The 22,236-nt window shown below is 35.9% G+C and overlaps 1 protein-coding gene across 4 annotated transcripts in view; it reads left to right on the plus strand.

Annotated features, from left to right (window-relative positions):
* Window positions 1-22,236, plus strand: part of FOXP2 (forkhead box P2) — a 532,992-nt gene that overhangs the window by 98,584 nt on the left and 412,172 nt on the right. The gene's annotated exons all lie outside the window — the stretch shown is intronic.

Raw genomic sequence — 22,236 nt, forward strand, 5'->3', positions numbered from 1 at the left:
CGTTGACACATCATAATCATCCAAAGTCCATAGCTAACATTAGGCTTCACTTTTGGTATTGTACGTTACGGGTTTGAATAAGTATATAATGACATCTATCTGTCGTTATGGTATCATACAGAGTTGTTTCATTGCCCTAAAAATCGCCTGTGTTCCTCCTGCTTACGTCCCCCCGAACCCTTGGCAACTACGGATCTTTTTATTGTCTCCATAGTTTTGTCTTTTCCAGAATGTCACATAGTTGGAATCATAGAGTATGTAGCCTTTTCCTTTTTCCTTTTTTGAGGTTTTGAATTTTATTTTATTTATTTTTTTATACAGCAGGTTCTTATTAGTTATCCATTTTATACACATCAGTGTATACATGTCAATCCCAATCTCCCAATTCATCCCACCACTACCCCCACCCCCTGCCACTTTCCCCCCTTGGTGTCTGTACGTTTGTCCTCTACATCTGTGTCTCAATCTCTACCCTGGAAACAGGTTCATCTGTACCATTTTCTAGGTTCCACATGTATGCATTAATATACGATATTTGTTTTTCTCTTTCTGACTTACTTCACTCTGTATGACAGTCTCTAGATCCATCCACGTCTCAACAAATGACTCAATTTCATTCCTTTTTATGGCTGAGTAATATTCCATTGTATTATGCACCACATCTTCTTTATCCATTCGTCTGTCGATGGGCATTTAGGTTGCTTCCATGACCTGGCTATTGTAAATAGTGCTGCAGTGAACATTGGGGTGCATGTGTCTTTTTGAATTATGGTTTTCTCTGGGTATATGCCCAGGAGTGGGATTGCTGGGTCATATGGTAATTCTATTTTTAGTTTTTTAAGGAACCTCCATACTGTTCTCCATCGTGGCTGTATCAATTTACTTTCCCACCAGCAGTGCAAGAGGGTTCCCTTTTCTCCACACCCTCTCCAGCATTTGTTGTTTGTAGATTTTCTGATGATGCCCATGCTAACTGGTGTGAGGTGATACCTCATTGTAGTTTTGATTTGCATTTCTCTAATAATTAGTGATGTCGAGCAGCTTTTCATGTGCTTCTTGGCCATGTGTATGTCTTCTTTGGAGAAATGTCTATTTAGGTCTTCTGCCCATTTTTGAATTGGGTTGTTTGTTTTTTTAATATTGAGCTGCATGAGCTGTTTATATATTTTGGAGAGTAATCCTTTGTCTGTTGATTCGTTTGCAAATATTTTCTCCTGTTCTGAGGGTTGTCTTTTGGTCTTGATTGTAGTTTCCTTTGCTTTGCAAAAGCTTTTAAGTTTCATTAGGTCCCATTTGTTTATTTTTGTTTTTATTTCCATTACTCTAGGAGATGGATCAAAAAAGATCTTGCTGTGATTTATGTCAAAGAATGTTCTTCCTATGTTTTCCTCTAAGAGTTTTATAGTGTCCGGTCTTACATTTAGGTCTCTAATCCATTTTGAGTTTATTTTTGTGTATGGTGTTAGGGAGTGTTCTAATTTCATTCTTCTACATGTAGCTGTCCAGTTTTCCCAGTACCACTTATTGAAGAGACTGTCTTTTCTCCATTGTATATCCTTGCCTCCTTTGTCATAGATTAGTTGACCATAGGTGCGTGGGTTTATCTCTGGGCTTTCTATCCTGTTCCATTGATCTATATTTCTGTTTTTGTGCCAGTACCAAACTGTCTTGCTTACCGTAGCTTTGTAGTGTAGTCTGAAGTCAGGGAGTCTGATTCTTCTAGCTCCATTTTTTTCCCTCAAGACTGCTTTGGCTATTCGGCCAAATATTTGGCTATTTGTGTCTCTATACAAATTTTAAGTTTTTTTGGTCTAGTTCTGTAAAAAATGCCATTGGTAATTTGATAGGGATTGCATTGAATCTGTAGATTACTTTGGGTAGTATAGTCATTTTCACAATATTGATACTTCCAATCCAAGAACATGGTGTATCTCTCCATCTGTTGGTATCATCTTTAATTTCTTTCATCAGTGTCTTATAGTTTTCTGCATACAGGTCTTTTATCTCCTTAGGTAGGTTTATTCCTAGGTATTTTATTCTTTTTGTTGCAGTGGTAAATGGGAGTGTTTCCTTAATTTCTCTATCAGATTTTTCATCATTAGTGTATAGGAATGCAAGAGATTTCTGTGCAATTATTTTGTATCCTGCAACTTTACCAAATTCATTGATTAACTCTAGTAGTTTTCTGGTGGCATCTTTAGGATTCTCTATGTATAGTATCATGTCATCTGCAAACAGTGACAGTTTTACTTCTTCTTTTCCAATTTGTATTCCTTTTATTTCTTTTTCTTCTGTGATTGTCGTGGCGAGGACTTCCAAAACTATGTTGAATAATAGTGGCAAGAGTGGACATCCTTGTCTTGTTCCAGATATTAGAGGAAATGCTTTCAGTTTTTCACCATTGAGAATGATGTTTGCTGTGGGTTTGTCATATTATGTTGAGGTAGGTTTCCTCTATTCCCATTTTCTGGAGAGTTTTTAATCATAAATCGTCATTGAATTTTGTCAAAAGCTTTTTCTGCATCTATTGAGATGACCATATGGTTTTCATTCTTCAATTTGTTAATATGGTGTATCACATTGATTGATTTGCATATATTGAAGAATCCTTGCAACCCTGGGATAAATCCCACTTGATCATGGTGTATGATCCTTTTAATGTGTTGTTGGATTCTCTTTGCTAGTATTTTGTTGAGGATTTTTGCATCTATATTCATCAGTGATATTGGTCTGTAATTTGCTTTTTTTGTAGTATCTTTGTCTGGTTTTGGTATCAGGGTGATGGTGACCTCATAGAATGAGTTTGGGGGTGTTCCTTCCTCTGCAATTTTTTGGAAGAGCTTGAGAAGGATGGGTGTTAGCTTGTCTCTAAATGTTTGATAGAATTCACCTGTGAAGCCATCGGGTCCTGGACTTTTGTTTGTTGGAAGATTTTTAATCACAGTTTCAATTTCATTACTTGTGATTGGTCTGTTCATATTTTCTATTTCTTCCTGGTTCAGTCTTGGAAGGTTATACCTTTCTAAAAATTTGTCCATTTCTTGCAGGTTGTCCATTTTATTGGCATAGAGTTGCTTGTAGTAGTCTCTTAGGATGCTTTGTATTTCTGCGGTATCTGTTGTGACTTCTCCTTTTTCATTTCTAATTTTATTGATTTGAGTCCTCTCCCTGTTTTTCCTGATGTGTCTGGCTAATGGTTTATCAGTTTTGTTTATCTTCTCAAAGAACCAGCTTTTAGTTTTATTGATCTTTGCTGTTGTTTTCTTTGTTTCTATTTCATTTATTTCTGCTGTGATCCTTATGATTTCTTTCCTTCTGCTAACTTTGGGTTTTGCTTGTTCTTCCTTCTCTAGTTCCTTTAGGTGTAAGGTTCGATTGTTTAGTTGAAATTTGTCTTGTTTGTTGAGGTAGGCTTGTATTGCTATAAACTTCCCTCTTAGAACTGCTTTTCTGCATCCCATAGGTTTTGGGTCGTCATGTGTTCATTGTCATTTGTCTCTAGGTATTTTTTGATTTCCTCTTTGATTTCTTCAGTGATCTCTTGGTTATTTAGTAACGTATTGTTTAGCCTCCATGTGTTTGTGTTTTTTACGTTTTTTTCCCCCGTAATTCATTTCTAATCTCATAGCATTGTGGTCAGAAAAGATGCTTGATATGATTTCAGTTTTCTTAAATTAACTGAGGCTTGATTTGTCATCCAAGGTATGATCGATCCTTGAGAATGTTCCATGTGCACTTGAGAAGAAAATGTAATCTGCTGTTTTCGGATGGAATGCCCTATAAATACCAATTAAATCTATCTGGTCTATTGTGTCATTTAAAGCTTGTGTTTCTTATTAATTTTCTGTTTGGATGATCTGTCCATTGGTATAAGTGAGGTGTTAAAGTCCCCCACTATTATTGTGTTACTGTCGATTTCCTCTTTTATAGCTGTTAGCAGTTGCCTTATGTATTGAGGTGCTCCTATGTTGGAGGTGCCTTATGTATTGAGGTGCTCCTATATTTATAATTGTTATATCTTCTTGAATTGATCCCTTGATCATTATGTAGTATCCTTCCTTGTCTCTTGTAACATTCTTTATTTTAAAGTCTATTTTATCTGTTATGAGAATTGCTACTCCAGCTTTCTTTTGATTTCCATTCACATGGAATATCTTTTTCCATCTCTGTATGTGTCCCTAGGTCTGAAGTAGGTCTCTTGTAGACAGCATATATATGGATCTTGTTTTTGTATCCATTCAGCAAGCCTGTGTCTTTTGGTTGGAGCATTTAATCCATTCATGTTTAAGGTAATTATCGATTATGTATGTTCCTATGACCATTTTCTTAATTGTTTTGGGTTTGTTTTTGTAGGTCCTTCTCTTCTCTGTGTTTCCCACTTAGAAAAGTTCCTTTAGCATTTGTTGTAGAGCTGGTTTGGTGGTGCTGAATTCTCTTAGCTTTTGCTTATCTGTAAAGCTTTTGATTTCTCCATCAAATCTGAATGATATCCTTGCCGGGTAGAGTAATCTTGGTTGTAGGTTCTTCCCTTTCATCACTTTAAGTATATCATGCCACTCCCTTCTGGCTTGTAGAGTTTCTGCTGAGAAATCAGCTCTTAACCTTATGGAAGTTCACTTGTATATTATTCGTCATTTTTCCCTCGCTGCTTTCAGTAATTTTTCTGTCTTTAATTTTTGCCAGTTTGATTACTATGTGTCTTGGCATGTTTATCCTTGGGTTTATCCTGTATGGGAGTCTCCGCGCTTCTTGGACTTGGGTGGCTATTTCCTTTCCCATGTTAGGGAGTTTTCGACTATAATCTTTTCAAATATTTTTTCGGGTCCTTTCTCTCTCTCTTCTCCTTCTGGGACCCCTATAATGTGAATGTTGTTGTGTTTAATGTTGTCCCAGAGGTCTCTTATGCTGTCCTCATTTCTTTCATTCTTTTTTCTTTATTCTGTTCCACAGCAGTGAATTCCACCATTCTGCCTTCCAGGTCACTTATCCATTCTGCCTCAGTTATTCTGCTATTGATTCCTTTTAGTGTATTTTTCATTTCAGTTATTGTATTGTTCATCTCTGTTTGTTTGTTCTTTAATTCTTCTAGGTCTTTGTTAAACATTTCTTGCATCTTCTCGATCTTTGCCTCCATTCTCTTTCCGAAGTCCTGGATCATCTTCACTATCATTATTCTGAATTCTTGCTCTGGAAGGTTGCCTATCTCCACTTCATTTAGTTGTTTTTCTGTTTTTGTTTTTTTCTTTTAAATTTTTTATTTATTTATTTATATTTATTTATGGCTGTGTTGCATCTTCGTTTCTGTGCGAGGGCTTTCTCTAGTTGCGGCAAGTGGGGGCCACTCTTCATCGCGGTGCGCAGGCCTCTCACTATCGCGGCCTCTCTTGTTGTGGAGCACGGGCTCCAGACACGCAGGCTCAGTGATTGTGGCTCATGGGCCTAGTTGCTCCGCGGCATGTGGGATCTTCCCAGGCCAGGGCTCGAACCTGTGTCCCCTGCATTGGCAGGCAGATTCTCAACCACTGCGCCACCAGGGAAGCCCTTTTTCTGGGGTTTTATCTTGTTCCTTCATCTGGTACATAGCCCTCTGCCTTTTCATCTTGTCTATCTTTCTGTGAATGTGGTTTTTTGTTCCACAGGCTGCAGGATTGCAGTTCTTCTTGCTTCTTCTGTCTGCCCTCTGGTGGATGAGGTTATCTAAGAGGCTTGTGCAAGTTTCCTGATGGGAGGGACTGTTGGTTGGTAGAGCTGGCTGTTGCTGTGGTGGGCAAAGCTCAGTAAAACTTTAATCCACTTGTCTCCTGATGGGTGGGGCTGGGTTCCCTCCCTGTTGGTTTTTTGGCCTGAGGTGACCCAACACTGGAGCCTACCCGGGCTCTTTGGTGGGGCTAATGGCGGACTCTGGGAGGGCTCACGCCAAGGAGTACTTCCCAGAACTTCTGCTGCCAGTGTCCTTGTCCTCACGCTGAGACACAGCCACCCCCTGCCTCTGCAGGAGACCCTCCAACACTAGCAGGTAGGTCTGGTTCAGTCTCGTATGGGGTCACTGCTCCTTCCCCTGGGTCCCAGTGCACACACTACTTTGTGTGTGCCCTCCAAGAGTGGAGTCTCTGTTTCCCCCAGTCCTGTTGATGTCCTGCAATCAAATCTTGCTAGCCGTTGCCAGACCCCCAGGTTGGGAAGCCTGACATGGGGCTCAGAACCTTTACTCCAGTAGGTGGACTTCTGTGGTATAAGTGTTCTCCAGTTTGTGAGTCACCCACCCAGCAGTTATGGGATTTGATTTTACTGTGATTGTGCCCCTCCTGCCATCTCATCGTGGCTTCTCCTTTGTCTTTGGATATGGGGTATCTTTTTTGGTGAGTTCCAGTGTCTTTCTGTTGATGATTGTTCGGCAGTTAGTTGTGATTCCCGTGCTCTCGCGAGAGGGAGTGAGAGCACGTCCTTCTACTCCGCCATCTTGAACCAGTCTCCCTATGTAGCCTTTTCAGATTGCTTTCTTTCACTCAGTAATATGCATTTAAGGTTCTTCCGTGTTTTTTCCGTAGATTGATGTCCCATAATTTTTTAGCCGTAAATAATACAATATGTCTGGAGATATATACATATATATATATACCATAGTTTGTTTATCTGCATCTGAAATTTTGAAACCCAGATTTTAGTTCTGACATTGGCATTAACTATTTTTGACATCTTAAATAGGTCACTTCAAGCTCTTTAGGCCTCAGTATTGCTTCATTTCTAAAATGAGAGGCTTTCTTCACTTGTAATAGAATGGAATTTCAGATTTTTAACATTACAGTGTTATTGGAGACCTGGTTAAGTAGCTTGGGAAAGACAGAAGTTGGTTTGACTCATGCCTCTGTGATGAAAGTTCAAGTTATTTAATCTCTAGTTTGCATATGTAATAGAAGGATAAATAATTATACTCATCTAATTAGATGTCTTGGGGATTAAATGAGAAAATGCATATAAAATGCTCAGCCAGTGGCTGGTACATAATAAGAACTCAATAAATTTTATCTAGTTTTATTACTGTTTAATAGATGTTCAACACCTCTTACCACTCCCTTTACTACTTCCTCTTGGTTAGCTCCTTCCATTCCTTTCATTTCTGTGCTACTACAAATTCTTTTCTACTATTTTCAAGTCCCCATCCATTTTCAGTCCTTTAGGCTTAACAAAATATCATCACTTAATTTATAGATAAAAATAAAGATATGATGCCTCCAGACTTTCCTACCACCGCTTCCCAAATTATCTGCATCAGGACCCATCCTTATTATCCCCTACAGTTTCTGAGGATAAATTGCCAACTGTGTGGTCATGGAAGGTGTCTTAATTTTTTGTTTGTTTTTTTCAGCTATAAACAATGATGCCAAATTAAAGAATATAGGTAAACCACTTAGCCAAGTGCATGGAACTCAGTAAACATTAGTTTCCTTCCTTGCCATTCTCCATTTTTCTTCACCCCAGTCTACCTGTATTCTATAAAGTGAGAGCTGTCTTCATAAATTACAGTTCAGATTATGTCCCTTCCCTTTGGCGACTCTCCAGTATCTTTTGAATAAAGATAAAATGTCTTTGCATGGCTTACAGACCTGATGTAGCTGCCCCATATGTCCTTTTGTTCTTCTGTTCTCTCCTACATTTTACTCAGCTGTCCCATTGCTGCTGGGTTCACTTTTCCTCCACCTGGAATGCCTTTCCAAATTTTCTTTATTTCTCGTTTGTTTCTCTTCATTCCTTTAGATGTAGCTTGACACCCTAAATGTAAAACTTCATTGAGATTATGGGTAGGGCTATCACTGCCATCATAGTATTTTTATAGAATCTGTGCTGTATTTTATATATATTCATGTTAAAAAATGTCAAACAGTATATGATAATATAATGACAAATTAAAATTTAAAAGATCACTTCTTCCCTTCTCTCAATCTCATTCTCCAGTGGAAGTCTCTCTTCTTTGTCTACCTTTTCCTATTGATCAGTGTGCCTGATAGAAATGTAACGCAAACCACATATGTCATTTAACATTTTTAAGTAACCACATTTTTTTTAAAAAGCAAAAGAAGCAGTGAAATTAATTTTAATAGTACATTTTATTTAACTAATACTTCAAAAATATTATTAACATGTAATTTATACAAAAAATATTGGTGAATAATTTTACATTCTTTTTAAAAAATATTTTCCTTTGAAATCTAGTGTGTATTTTGCACTTATAGCTCAACTCAGCTCAGACTTGCCACATTTCAAGTGCTCATCAACAACACGTGGCTGGTGACTACTGTGTTAGACAATGCAGCTACAGAAAAGTTCTGAGAACTGAGTTAGTGAGGCAGCATTTTGACTCACAGCTCTGCAGCTTATTAGCTACATTATCTTGGGTAAGTTATTTATGGTCTCTGAACTTCTTTCCCTCTCCCCCCCCATTTTTCAACATGGGATGATATCTCATAAGCTGTTGTGAAGACTGAAAAATAAACACTTTATTCCACATGGTCATCTGCTTTTTACTGACTTCTTTACACTTCGTTTTCAAATACACTCTCTTAGTTGAGGAAATCTGTGTATGTGGAAGCACAGAACTAAAGGATCTTCCTTTTTGGTTTCTTTTGTTGAGTGCTATGTTCCAGGCTCCATATGACACATTGGAAATAGAATGATCCAGTCGTATTTCCCACCTCAAGGAACTCACAGTCATACATAACTTATTGCCTGGCTATTTCAAAAACAGAGTGAAAATTATTTTATAATATAAAGTTAAAATATGGAGACATATTTCCAAATTTCAGTAAAAATTGTTACTGATTTTTAAATCTCTGAAATCCTCTCTTTGCTCTATTTTGATCTTCATAACTCATATTGAGGACCACACTGTACCTTCTTTTTGCTCTGGAGGTCTTGCAGTGGCCTTGGGCAAAAGGCAATAAAAGTCTGATCTGGGCTGAAACTCCAGAGAGAAGATCCTTTCAATATATATATATTTTTTGCCAACACAACCAACAGTAAACTCCTAAGTTATTTAAGATGTAGAATACTTTGAGGATTATTTAGGGACTTTGCTACTTCTGACTTCTGACTCTCTCATGTTGCTGCCCTTTGGCCATTTCACTGATACTGTAGAACCTTTATGAAATAAGAAAAGGGTAAAACTCAAATTAAATTATTTAGCTACTAGCAAGCAGTCTGGGAAAATTGTTTGATAGGCAAGAAGATTGTATGTGATGAGTTAAATGGGGTAGATTTTAGTGATATATTTCTTCTACCACCCTAAATAATCAAGATTTGATTATATGTTGTTCTTATGTACCTCAAATTGTTTCATAAATTATACCACTTATAAATATAGAGAGCAACTGTAGCTTGGAAGAATAGAATTGCATATACAAATTTTGAATGTTTTTCTGATTGTAGGACATAATGTTCTGGGCTAATAGAAACATGGTACTCCATTGAATTTTTACTTTTGATTAGTATGGAGTGGGATAATATGTTTCAATTGTAATGGTTCACATTAATTGATCTGATCAGCAGTTGTAAATAATGCTTTATCTTCTTATCTAGCAATGAAAGACACTTAGAACACTTGTACACTTTTGTTTCTAGGTTCTTCAGAGTGATTAATGGTACAATTTATTTTGCCATTTATTTTATTTTTTACTATTGCCTTTTTGCTAAAATAGAATTCAAATGTGTTTACAAACAAAAGATTTAATTAGGATACATGTAGTATGAATGGGTTATGGTACAAATGTCATTCATATTTGCAAGGTATCGCTGCATTGTTAAGGAGTTTTAAAAATGGTATTATCATTTCAAGTTTATTATTATTGACCATCTATAAATTAAGGTAAACTGAGGACCATGTACTGAGATTTATGAAATCAGTGTCAGATTGAGTTCCTGGGAAGCAGATTATGAGATGGAGATTATCATAGAGGACAGTGATTGAGGAACACTCTTGAGATCAATAGCTTCAGGAGGGAAAGGAAGGAAGCAGAACTGGGGAGAGGGATGTAGTTTCAGTGAAGGCATCGTGGACCTCATGGGGAGGTCTGAAGCTGGATGGCTCATTCAGGTAAGGGGCCAGGGCTCTCTACCTTTGTGCTGATCACTGGATGAAGGCTGCTCCAGGAAGTCTGTTTTCAGCTGAGCCAGTAGCTGGGGAAATAAGTCCTTCATCCCAGAAATGAGTTTAGGCAATATATCACAATATCCACTATACTTAGAATAGGCTAGAACCTGAAGTGCTGGATACAGTTACATAAAGAGACTCTCTCAGTCTGGGCCAATCCACCCATCTCTCCAGGAAGACAGCTAGAGCCATTTATTTACTCTTCCTCTTTTCGTTGTTGCCCTCTTCCAGTCTGTTCTCTGCATGACAGACAAAACAAGCTTTTAAAATTGGATCGTGTAAATCAGATAGTGTCACTACTCTGCCTAAAATCTTCCCATGGCTTCCGCTTGAAGGAAGGATAAAATCTAAATTCATAACTGTAGCTTCCATGCTCTGCCTGATCTAACTCTTGTTTATTTCTGCAGCATTTTCTTGTGCCACTTTTCCCCCTCATATATTATGTTTTAGACACACTGGCCTTCTGTCAATTTCTTGAACATGCCAAATTGTCTTCCAGTTGAGGGCATTTGGACTTCCCATTTCCCAACCAGGCATGCACCCCCCCCACACTTTTTATGTGATAGTTTTTGTCTTATTCTTTGGATCAAATCCCCATAGAGGCCTTCCCTGACTACCTTGTTTAATGAAGGCCTCCAATAATTTTTCTCTGTCAGGTGACTATATTTTCCTTCATGGCCTTTATTACAAGCTGTAATTGTCTTGTTTATTTAATTTTTCTTTTATGTTTTCTGTCTTCCCCTGTTGGAATTAAAGCTCTGTGAGTCATTTTCCCAATCTACACCTCTTCCTATAATATGTCCTTGATAAGTTTTTTTATTCCTTACTGAATGATGGTCCTGATCTATCTTAAGTGGTCCACCTGCTTTGACTTATTTTTCTAATTACATCTTTATTGAGACATAATTCACATACTATTAAATCCTTCATTTTAAAGTGTACAATTCAGTGTTATTTTACTCTTCATAGATTTGTGCAGCTGTCGGCCACTGTCAAATTTTAGAACATTTTCTTCACTTCAGAAAGAAACCCCACACCCATTAGCAGTCTCTTAGCACCTCCTTCTCTCCCCAGCCCTTGTAAACCACTGTTCTACCTTCTATTTTCCCATTCTGTACATGTCATATACATGGAATTATGCGGCACACAGCCTTTTATGTCTGGCTTCTTTCACTTGCTATAATATTTTGAAGGTTCATCCATGCTGTAGCATGCATCAATACTTCATACCATTTTAGGGCCAAATGATATTCCATTATAATAGATATACCACATTTTGTTTATCCATTCATTCGTTGATGGCCATTTGGATTATTCCCACTTTTCGGCTATTATGAATAATACTGGTATGAACACTTATGCTTTTATTCAGACATATGCTTCTCAGTTCTCTTAGTTATATACTTAGGAGTCATATGGTAACTCTATGCTTAACATTTTGAGGAATTGACAAACTTTTTCAAAGCGGATACACCATTTTATAATTCCAAATATTGTCCTCTTTTAAAAAATTGGGTATATTTCTTTTTATTGTTGGGTTGTAAGACTTTTTTATACATTCTAGATACTAAACTCATTCTAGATACTAATCTCAGGTATATGATTTGCAAATATTTTCTCCATTTCTGTGGATTATCTTTTCAGTTTCTTTATAGTGTCCTTTGAAGCACAAAAATTTAAAATTTTTAGAGAGTCCGATTTATTTGTTTTTTTCTGATGTCACTTGTGCTTTTGATGCCACATCTAAGAAAATCATTGCCTATTCTAGGGTCACAAAGGTGTGTTCTGAGAATTTTATAGTTTTAGCTTTTACATTTAGGTCTGTGATTCAGTTTGATTTAATTTTTACGTATCTTGTGAGATAGGAGTCCAAGTTCATTCTTTCGCATTTAGCTATCCAGGTCCCAGCACATTGTGTTGAAAATACTATTCTTGAATTGTCTTCCCTTGCCCAAAATCAATTGACCATAAGTGTGTTGATTTCTATACTCTGAGTTTTATTCCATTAATCTGTATGTCTGTTCTTCTGTTGGTACTGCATTGTCTTGATTATCTAGCTTTGTAGTAAGTTTTGAAATCTGGAAGTGCGAATCCTCTAACTTTTTTCTTTTTCTATATTGTTTTGGCATTTCCATGTGAATTTTAGGATCAGCTGGTCAATTTCTGCAAAAAAATACAGCTGGGACTTTGATAAGGATTGTGTTGAATCTATAGATCTATTTTGGGAATATTGCCATCTTAATATTAAGTCTTCAGATCCATGAACATTAGATGTCTTTCCATTTATTCAGGTCTTCTGTGATTGTTTTCAATGATACTTAGTATTTTTCAGTGTATAAGCTCTGCATTTATTTTCATGAGTTTATTTTGAAGTATTTTATTCTTTTTGATGCTATTATAAGTTGATTTTTTTCTTAATTTTATTTTCACGTTGTTCATTGCTAGTATACAATTCACTTTTATATATCGATCTTGTGTCCTGCTACCTTGCTGAGCTCATTTATTAGTTCTAACAGACTTTTTGTATGGATTCCTTAGGATTTCCTATATACACAGTTTTTGTTTACAAAATCAGATACATTTAATATTTCCCTCCCAAAATCTTGATGCCTTTTCATTTTTTTTCATGTAATTACCCTAGCTAGTTCCTCTAGTACAGTGTTAAATAGATGTTACAACAACTGACATTCTTTTCTTCTTTCTGAACTTAGAGAGAAAGCATTTAATCTTTCACCACTAAATATGATGGTAGATGTGTTTTGTTTTGTTTTGTAGGTGCCCTTTATCAGGTCCAGGAAGTTTTCTTCTATTCCTAGTTTCTGAATGTTTTTATTAAATGCTTTTTCTTTGTCTGTTGAGATGATCGTCTTAACTTGTTTGAAAAAAAAAAAGAGCTAATTGAACACACAGGAAACACACTGAAGTAGGCACATAGATAACCAAGAGCAAGCCAGTAGCTGTTATTTGCTGTCCAGTTCAACTACATCTTCCTGCCATGTTTAAAATCTCATCTCTTTAGAGAGTAAAATGACCTAATGAATACAACATTTGAAATTAGACAAGTATAAACCTAAAACACATATGTATGCACACATATGTATAGTATTCTCTGGTTATGAATGAGGTAGAAAATGTCGCAGTAAGGGTATTGTTTGCAATAGTTTATTAAAATAAGTATTGCTTTATTAAAATTCCAAGGTTTTAATCGCCAAGGCAAAAACTATAGTCTCAGAAGTTTCACTGAAATTTTCAGCATGTGTCTCTGTCTATAACATAATATCTACCTTATTTTGTTTTAGTTGATGCTGATGTATCCTGTGAACCCCCATCACCTCTCCACTACAGAGATAGTTCCTGAAATAATAGTTTTACTTGAGCTCAGGTCAGATGTTTTTCAAGGCAAGAAGAGATTTATTTTGACAATAACTATTACTTATAACACAGCACAATAGTTACATAATTCTACTCATTTTTCTCCTGCTGAAAAATGTTATTTTTGTTAAGAAAGAAATGAATAAAATAGTCTTTATATATCAGTACCTTACCTCCTTATATTAAAAAAATATTTGATAATTTTTTTGAAAAGATGTACTCGAAAGCTTATCAGATCGAAAGACAGTTTATTACTGGCTATAAGATGACCCTCTATGCTGTTACAGTTACAGTAAGCGTCCCCAGTAGCTGCCTGGGCCAGACTCAGTGTATTCATCCAGAACCTTGACAACTTCACTTTCAGACCCATTATATATTAGGGTCATCAGACAAGTAGAGGCTTTGTTTTAGGCCCTGGACTGGACTGTAATTTTGACTTTGAGTGCCCATTTGTCTCAAGGCTACCCTCATTTTTAATGTGTCAGTTCAGTGGCAGAAATAAAAATAATAAAAATATCCTAAAAATGAAAGGAATCTTGGGGGTCATCTGATTTATTATTCAATTCCATCCCATGTAGGAGTTGGCTCTGAACAATACTAGCTAGTCAACTAACCATTTAAAACAGATTCAGTAACAAGAAATAGACTGACTCATGGAGCATCCTGTTAAATGTTCACAGCTCATTTTTTGGAAACGTTGGCTCTTAATTTTAGAGAGTTCTCAGTGTATTGATTTGTATTTATATTCTTACAATTTATTTATTCTAATTAAGACCCATTAGCCTTAGTTGTCCTTTGAAGGGCACATTACATATGTGTACATATGCATACATATATCGTATGTTAGAAATACCTCGGGTATTTGAAAATAGTTATGTTTCTACTTTATGTCCGCTTCTTTGGGTTGAACATCTTAAACTAATAATTTATTGATTAATCATTGCAAAAATAGTCTATGGCTTTAGTTTAGAACTTTGCATATTCATTTGTTCTTATTTTTTAATTTTTAAAAATTGAGGTATAGTTGATTTACAATGTTGTGTTAGTTTTAACAGCGTTAATGAGGTATAATTTTCATACCATAAAATTCACTCATTGCAGTTGATGGAATTCAATGATTTTAGTATATTTAGAGTTGTGTAATCATCACCAGATCCAGTTCTATAATTCCTTTATTACCCCCCCAAAACTCTCTCATGCTCATTTGCAGTCGAGCCCTGCTACCAGTCCCATCCTAGGCAACTGCTGATTTGTATTCTGTGTTCACAGATGGGCCTTTCCTAGAGATTTTTTATAAATAGAATCTTACAATATGTAATCTTTTGTGTCTGGCTACTTCCAATTAGCATAATGCTTTTGAGATTCATCAATGCTGTAGCATGTTTAGAATTTTTTTCCTTTTATTGCTAGGAAATATCCCATTGAATGGATCAAATTTTGTTTATCAATTCACCAGTTTATAGACATTTGGATTTCTTGTTTTTTGGCTATTCTAAATGCTGCTGTAAACTTCTGTGTATAAGTCTTCATGTGGACATATCTTTTCATTCCCTTAGGTAGTTTTCTAGGGGTATGAATGCAGGGTTCAGTGATAAGTTTATGTATATCCACTAAGAAACTACTAAACAGAAACTTTTTTTCAAAAATGGTGTTTGTTTTGTTTTTTACATCCCCACCAGAAATGTATGAGGACCCCAAGTTTTCCTTGTCCTTGCCAACTTCTGGTATTTTTGGTCCTTTTGATAAGAGCCATTCTGGTAGGCATATAATGGTATCTCATTGTGGTTTTAATTTGCATTTCTTTAATAACTAATGATATCCATGTGGCCATTAGTATATTTTCTTTGGTGAATTGTCTATTCAATCTCTTGGCAATTTTTTGATTGGGTTGTTTGACTTTTCATTATTGAGTTGTAAGGGGTCTATATATATTCTGGATACAAGTTCCTTATCAGATATATGATTTCCAAAATTTTTCTCCTAATTAGTGATATTTTCTTTTTTTTTTTAAAGTTTAAGTTTTTTGTTTTTTGTTTTTGTTTTTTTAATTTTTATTTATTTATTTATTTATTATTTTTGGCTGTGTTGGGTCTTCGTTTCTGTGCGAGGGCTTTCTCCAGCTGCAGCAAGTGGGGGCCACTCTTCATCGCGGTGCGCGGGCCCCTCACCATCGCGGCCTCTCTTGTTGCGGAGCACAGGCTCCAGACGCGCAGGCTCAGTAATTGTGGCTCACGGGCCCAGTTGCTCCGCGGCATGTGGGATCTTCCCAGACCAGGGCTCGAACCTGTGTCCCCTGCATCGGCAGGCAGATTCTCAACCACTGCGCCACCAGGGAAGCCCGTGATATTTTCTTAATGGCATTTTGAGGAGCAAAATATTTTAATTTTGATTGAGCCCAATTTATTATTTTTTACCTTATGGGTTATCCTTTTGGTGTATGTCTAAGAAGTTGTTGCTTGATCTAAGATCGTAAAGATTTTCTATTATTTTTTACTTGTCAAGTTTTATAGTTTTAACTCTCACATTTAGGTTTGATCCATTCTGTGGTAATTTTTGTATATGGTAGGCAGGGGTCGTTAGTGGAAAAGACCATCTTTTATCCTTAAATTGTCTTGGCTCTATTGTCAAAAATCAGTTGATGACCATATATATTAAGGGCATATTTCTGTACTTTCTTACCTGTTTTAATGATCTCTAGGTCTATCTTTATACCAGTACCACTCTTTTAATAACTGCAGCTTTATAGCAAGCTTTGAAACCAGATTGTGTATGTACCCCAACTTTTTACTTCCTTTTAAAAATTGTTTTGGATAATCTAAGTTCTTTGAATTTTCATATACATTTTAGGTTTAGCCTGTCAGTTTCAACAACAACAACAAAAAGCCTGCTGAGATTTTAATAGGGGTTGTTTTAAATATATGGATCAATTTGGGGAGAATTAACTGAAAAAGCACTTCACAGTTGAAAATTATCACTGATATCTCAAGCTTCCCCCTCCTCTGCCCCTAAATTCAAGGGAATCTTGAATCCTATTTTGTCATCTAGTTATATTTTATATAAAAATGTTTGTTGACAGTTTTTCAAAAGTAATACGACAAAATGTTCATCCTTTGGTTTCTTATGTACATTCTGGGGGTCATATACGTACTCTGACTAGGAAGCAGAAATTTAGAGGAAGTAATGGACCATTTTTTTCCTTAAAAAATATCTGTTTCATTCTGCAAAGTATTTGAGGTTGGTGTAGTAACTATAAGAAAATGTGGGCAGAATTTTTAAATGAATTTTTATCTTGATATTTTTGGTTTTACTGTCTTAATAGTTCTATCCATATACTGGTTTTACATTTGTTCTGTTTTTGCTAACAAGACATGCCATGTTGTTGACTGACATTTTACTGCAATGTTAGAGCAATAGACAGCTAATGAGTTTGTAAAGGAAGGAAATAAAACTGATTTTTGTTGAACATTTCTTCCATACCAACTACTCTGCAATATGCAGACAAAATCCTGTGACATGGCTGTTTTTACCTTCACTTACAGATGATAAAACTGAGGCTTAATGAGGGTCAGAATCGTGCCTAAAATTTTATAGATATTGAGGTAGCATTAAAATCTTGATATTCTGACTTCAAGGCCAATATGCCAGCTGAGAAAGAAGAGTTGGACATTTAAAATTTGATTTTCAAGTGTGTCCTGGAATATCTTGACTTGATTTTCGTCTTCTGTGTTTGTCTTCTATTTGTTTCTTTATACCCTGCCGCATTCTACAGTGGTCTTAAGGCAACTTAGAGTATGCAAAATACAACAAGATGGCATAAATTAAAAATAGGAATAGAATGAGACAGAAAAACAAGGGTGGGGAAAGTCCTTTTCCCAGAAAATCAACAACAACATCGTGTAAGTGAATATTGCCAGGAGACTGGAAAAATTTGAGCTGGAAAAGGCCGTGGAAGTAAATGGGATTACCTGGTGTCAGCTTTGGTGTCTGCTCCAATCATAATATATGTGAGAAAGTGAAGTCTTGTTTGCTTGTACTTCCTCTAAGTGCCGAGCACAGTGCCTTGTCTGTGGTAAGCCCTTAATGAGCGATTGCTGAACTTGATCCTGTAATGAACTTTATTGTCAGCATTCCTATGTTACTAAGCTGGTTAGAAGGTTTTTTTTTTATTAAAAGTCAAATAGTCAGGAATTTTAGATTTCTCTGTCAGTGTTATTTGTTGTAAACACCATCTCATTGTTTTCCTGATCTTCATTATATTTGAAAATGTTATTTCAGAAATGCTTATAAGTCATCTTTTTTTTACATAAGTACATCTAGAAATTGCCTCATCTGAGGAGTGTTATAGAAAGACATATGCTCTTCTAGTTGAGAATGTAAGTTTTGTGCATCTGAAGGTTTCACTGTGATTATGTGCTCTCCATTTCAACTCTTTTTTTTTTTTTTTTTCCATTTCAGCTCTTTTCTGGGTTTTAAAACAAAGACTGTACATGTGGAGAGTTTAAAATTCATAAATATAAGGCATTTCAGCTTATAAGCATCTCAGAGATGTAAGTCTGTGTTTACTCAAATAATACTCAGAATAATTTTATAATGCCTGTTGACATCATCTATAATGCCTATTTGACCTACTTATTTTGTGAACATATGTAATTAATTTCTTTCCATGGGTTGGACTTTATCTCCCAGACTCAAATCTTTTCTAGAAAGTTTTAAAAACTACATTAAGGTTTATAGCAACTTAATTTTGTCATTTTAAAAACTAAGTATTTTGTAAGAGTTTATCCTGGATGACTCTTAAATATGACCCAACTATTAGTTACCTGAACCATAATATTTATTTTGACTCAAGCGTCACTTCAATTCTGTTTGTTTTTTTTTTTTTTTTTGGCTGCGTTGGGTCTTCATTGCTGCATGCGGGCTTTCTCTAGTTATGGCAAGCAGGGGCTACTCTTCGTTGCTGCGCGCAGGCTTCTCATTGTGGTGCCTTCTCTTGTTGCGGAGCACGGGCTCTAGGCATGCTGGCTTCAGTAGTTGCGGTGCGTGGGCACAGTAGTTGTGGCTCATGGGCTCTAGAGCGCAGGCCCAGTAGTTGCGGCGGGCGGGCTTAGTTGCTCCGCAGCATGTGGGATCTTCCCGGACCAGGGCTCAAACCCGTATCCCCTGCATTGGAAGGCGGATTCTTAACCATTGTGCCAGCAGGGAAGTCCCTCAATGCTGTTTTAAAATAACAGAAAAGTAACTACATAAAATGGTATATTTTAATTTTTGAAAGTTAATTTGTTACAAAAATTAGAAAGGATTGGCTTTAGGGAAAACCAGTAAAACTTCAGCAATCCTTGATGAGCATAGTTGTAGGTATTTGAACTACAGAGCTCTCACCTTGCAACAGATTATACTGAAAATGTACTTTTAACTCATCTCAATTAATTTTGTATAGAAAGGAAAAATGAGAGGATAAGCTATGACATAAGTTTCTGTAGGGTATGCTCATTTTAAGACTATCATTTTTGTTCTGAAATGTTATCATCATGCTAGAGTTTTCAAGATCCTATCTCCAATTGAGATTTCAGAGGTGAAAAATCTAAAGTAAGTGCATAGTATTTCATAAAATTTCTTATTGCCTTTCAGGAAATCATCTTTTATCCTATATATCGTGTCCTCTCTTGAAGTTCAGAGACTTGTAATAAACTAGCACGCCTATTCTCAGCATATATAGACTGTGATAGATGCAGTAACATGAAGACATGGCATTGGGTGAGACACCTCAGTCTGACCTGGAGCACACGGCTACTGCAGGCTGGCTCTGCCTCTGCTGGGGTAGCCGTTCTCTGACTGCCTTTCTGCCGTGTTCCACTGACAAAGTCATTCTTTCCCCTCTGCTGTCCTTTACTCCTAACTTTAAATGCTTCTGTATTTAGTATAGAATTTTTGAAGAATTTTAATTTTCTAGGGAGCAGAACGGCTCTCGTACCAGTTGGCAAAATGCCACCTCTTCCCTGTTAGTATCATAGTGATTATAATCTTCTACAAATACAAGAAAGTGTTATATTTTGTGTCTTTGTTAGCTGGCATTAGCAATTTGTCAGAGTTTTTATAAAGTCTTCTGTTTTCAGATGTATAAAGCGTTTTGGATATAGACTATCTTTGAAACATATGAATATTATCCATCTTGGATTGACACTATTAATGATTTTTTGGAATTAATATTTGTAAAGTACTTTAAAGATGAGAAACACATTAGAGGGGATAAATGTTGTTATTAATATGAATCCTTAATATTCAATTGCATTAAAATAAAATCAGTGCTACTTTTGATATTTAATCTTTAATATTCAGATGTATTAAAAGAAAACTGATGCTGCCTCTGTTAGTTTGTCATAGAACAGGATATGGTATTATGACCCAGAACTGATAAGATTCAATCAATCTGTACAAGTGGTTTTCCCACATCAAACCCTATTCATTATTTATATATTTAAACGCTATTTTAAATTAAAATATCTCTTTGTAATCATTAATTAGTTTTATTTTAGATTTTTCTATATTTATATGGTCTTTTGTGTCATTCCAAGAGGATAGAATTTGCTCACTTATTCTTTAGTGTCAAATTATTAGTCTCCATCGTAAGACACCTGCTATTTTTGTAGGTCAAATGGATGACTCTCTGCAGTTTTATATCAGCCTATTATTATTTTTTGTTGCAATTAATATGTTGAAATACTGTAATTTATACTCTGAAGTCCATGAAAAAGAAAACACAGGTGTATTTCTCTTCCTATTTCCCTGCTGATTTACTCACAGCCTGGTGGTGTGTGCTTAGAGTTGGTTTCCTAAGATACTGGCTTTTGTCTTTCTCCCCTGCCATATTCCCATGCCTAGAGAATACCTGGCACATACTCAGTGTTCAGTAAATACTTACTGAATGAATAAATAAGAATAGGCAATCTTACAGTATTCAATCTATGTAGATCTCCACCTCTGTGTCAGCAGTCGACTTGGTTTGGGGTTTTAGAGGTTGGATAAATCACATTAATCACATCCCCTCCAGACTTTGGAAACTTCAGAGAAACAGACACAGGTGCCAGGCAGATGGAGATCAAAGTACCAGTTTTATTACTGGTAGAGGCTGAATTGGAGGACATGCATTATGTGTCCATATGAAATTGGCTTCAGCTCTGCATTAGACAGTGGTACCCTCCCCGCTGCTGGCACAGTGGGACATCCACTGTCCTCTGTCACTGAGGAATGGATAAAAACAGGCCTGAGTGTGTCTTCTCTACAGGTAGCACTGAACTGGGAAAAAGGAATTGAACTGGGCACGTTCATATGTTCTCTTAAACTCACCAGTGTGATGAGTCTCTGCCACTCTCAGGGTAAGAAGTGAGGGACAGAATAAAACTAATTGCATTTATTGATCAAAAGTCTCCTCATGAAAATATGAAGAAGAAGAAACAGAGTTTTCCCTGTTGTTCCCCAAGATTCTCTAATTAAACATAAATCCCTCCAACCAATTATACTATTAATTTTTTTCTGCAGTTTTTGTTTGGCATTTATAAGATTCAATTTAAATTATTGTCATATATACCAACATTTGCAGATCATTAAAATGAATATTGTTTATGGTAGTGAACATAGGTAGACATTGAACTAATCTAATACAGTGGAGGCTTGGACAAGGTAAGCTTAAGAGTAAAACAATGAGTAAGAAAAGCATATTCATATTTTCATTTTTATATACGATATATATGATACATGCATTCACTGTGATCTTGGTTTCTACTAAAGAATTTTTAATGTATTTGCTTCATTCTTATAACTGACATTATGAAAAAAACCTTTCGGGTTTATCTCATATGTACACATCTCTGATTTCTGGTGGCTAAGTTGGTATTCTACTTTGTGGATTATTATTGTGAGATAAAATATTTGCGGCTTCTACATTCCTTATTTCCAATTTCCATCTCAAACACAATGAAACAAAATAAAACATCATAAAGCAAATGGAGTATATTAGTAAAGTCTGGCTTTATCCAAATGTCATAAGTAAATTATCCTTGATAGAATGAAATCATAAGCATTGTCATTTTTAAAAATAATAAGAGCATTGTGGTTTGTGAATATAAAATAATAGATAATAATAAAATAATTATTTTAACCTGTTAACATTAAAGTCCTTCTGATTGATTGGCAAGTACATTGATAACAACAGTTTGGCATTATTTATCACCAAATAGGACAGATACTTAATGTTTAAAAATAACTATATAAAAGGTAGAATTGTGAGCTAGTTTATTGTAGGAGGTATTGTCTTCCATTCTACCCTTGGGAATTAACCATAAAGGAAGAAAAATATATGGTTTGTAGAAATTAATGCTGTCATCTTATTGTCATCAAGGGAAGGGATTGGCAGAGAGGTCTAGTAGGACCAGAAGACTAACATTAATTTCCTGTCATGGTCTAGGATGTAGTCCTTGGCCTATAAAATAGACTCACATTTCTGAGGATAGACTCATGTTAAGCAAGCTCATGAAATTAGTGTTTAAAACTAAAAAGATTGATTTATGGTGAGAAATTATTTTTCTAGGGACAAAAATAATTAGAATATGAAGAATCTGTGAGTTCTGTGTATGCAAAATTTAAAATGAGGAATTTGGTCATTAGAAACTTTCTTTTCCTTTAGGCAGAGCAGCACTGGGGCAGCCGAAAAGCAACAGAATCAC

The sequence above is a fragment of the Eschrichtius robustus genome, chromosome 8 (assembly GCF_028021215.1).
Source record: "Eschrichtius robustus isolate mEscRob2 chromosome 8, mEscRob2.pri, whole genome shotgun sequence".
In the NCBI taxonomy this organism is placed as follows: Eukaryota; Metazoa; Chordata; class Mammalia; order Artiodactyla; family Eschrichtiidae; genus Eschrichtius; species Eschrichtius robustus.